The sequence below is a fragment of the Moschus berezovskii genome, chromosome 5 (genome assembly GCF_049115385.1).
Source record: "Moschus berezovskii isolate FMDL1 chromosome 5, NW_MosBer_1.0, whole genome shotgun sequence".
NCBI lineage: Eukaryota > Metazoa > Chordata > Mammalia > Artiodactyla > Moschidae > Moschus > Moschus berezovskii.
This window is the reverse complement of record NC_142464.1, coordinates 91,229,140-91,230,831: the sequence shown is the minus strand read 5'-3', so window position 1 is coordinate 91,230,831 and position 1,692 is coordinate 91,229,140.

The following is a 1,692-nucleotide window of genomic DNA, read 5'->3' as shown; positions in this document are numbered from 1 at the left end:
TAAGATTTCAGAAATGTTTCACCTGTTTTCCTCAATTCTCTCTGAGGTAAGTACACAGAGCAGACATCACACACACACACACACTAAGTAAACTGAGATACAGAAGGTCTATTTGCCTTATCATTGATCACAGAGCTTGCTTTCAACAATACTTGAATAAATTCACACCTCCTTTTGCAATTCTCCTGTTCTTTACATTTGACTTTATTTTCCATGTTAACACTGCAAGATAGAGTCTGTAGCAATTAAAAAGTTTTATATGTTTTAGGCATTAAATGTAGAATGATATGGATTGCCATGCAGTCTACATCTAATTTTAGTTTTTTGTTTAAAACTCATTCAATTGCTCAAAAGTTCTCATCATTTTAAAAATGTAATGATTGAACGATTCTGCTTTAAGTGGCAAAAATAGTTAATTTGGACACATACTGATAAGAAAAGGCAATGAAAGGCAGTAATAGGGCAGTCAATGCCAACTGAAATAAAATAAGTGTGCCAGCAGTTGGAATGCCATATGGAAAAATGAAGCCTGGTTTCATAACCAGGATGAAGAAAAATCTGTCAAGGGTTATTTTTGTTGCATACTCATGACTGATAAATTGTGCTAATTGCTAAAAGAATAAAGAGTTAACTAATAATGGATTCATTGTGATAGAAATGGAATATGATAAGAATAGCAATACAGTTTAGGAAATCTATAGGTGTTAGTTCAAGGCTTTATTTTTTTTTTCCAACTTAGAACTGGCAGGGGGAAAGTTAAACTTTGTTTTGTCACCATTAAAATATATTTAAATCTGTCTTTTCTACATGTGTAACACAGAAATATCAGAAATGTTGAGATATTTAATATAAATTTAATTCTGTGTTTCACATAAATAAATAAATATGGTGTAAAGGCAATACTTTATAAGAGAATAATTTTGGGCAATATCTATGTTACATTGTTCTGGAGAGTACTACCTGCTGCACACCTCCACTCATACATAAGACACTTTTCTTTTTTTTTGGCTTCTGTTTTTGTTATTGCCGGCTTTTACACAGAACATAGGAGGAATAGTTAAGCTTTAAAGTCCACACTAATGTGGATGCATTAATTTTAGACTCACATTTCCATTTGCTACCTTTCACTCCAGTTCAGGTCTAATGTAATCTAAAACAATCAATTTTACAAAGAAACCATGAACACTCTTTTAAGTGCTAGGTTTCAGCAGGTTGTAAGAGGCAAGTTTAACAGAACAAAGACATAAAAGCTACTAAGCAAACAGTTTCTCTTTTATAATAGACATGATTATAGACAATATATTATAAACTATAAACTTGAGTATTAAATGAAAGCAGCATTTCAGATATTCTAGCTATTACCCAAAGCTTTGGCTTGATTTACTTGGATGACTCATGAGATTCATTCAAGGAAAACTGCTGCAGGAGCAGTCCTAGAATAAGCTTGTCTTTAAAAAATTCTCTAAAGTATTTTAATTTCCTGGAATTACCATATATTCTTCACTAGATTTTCTGAACGTATCAACCTAGAAAAACTTTTTAGAATTTCCAGATGAGCTGACTGACCTAGCCTCAGTGATTTATAATCAACTACCCTTCTTCAAAGTCAGTGATTTAAGACAATTAAAGATCTGTCTTAGCAGGCTTGATGGTGTCAAGGTTATTCATTCCACAGAGTTGGAGCACTAGCTG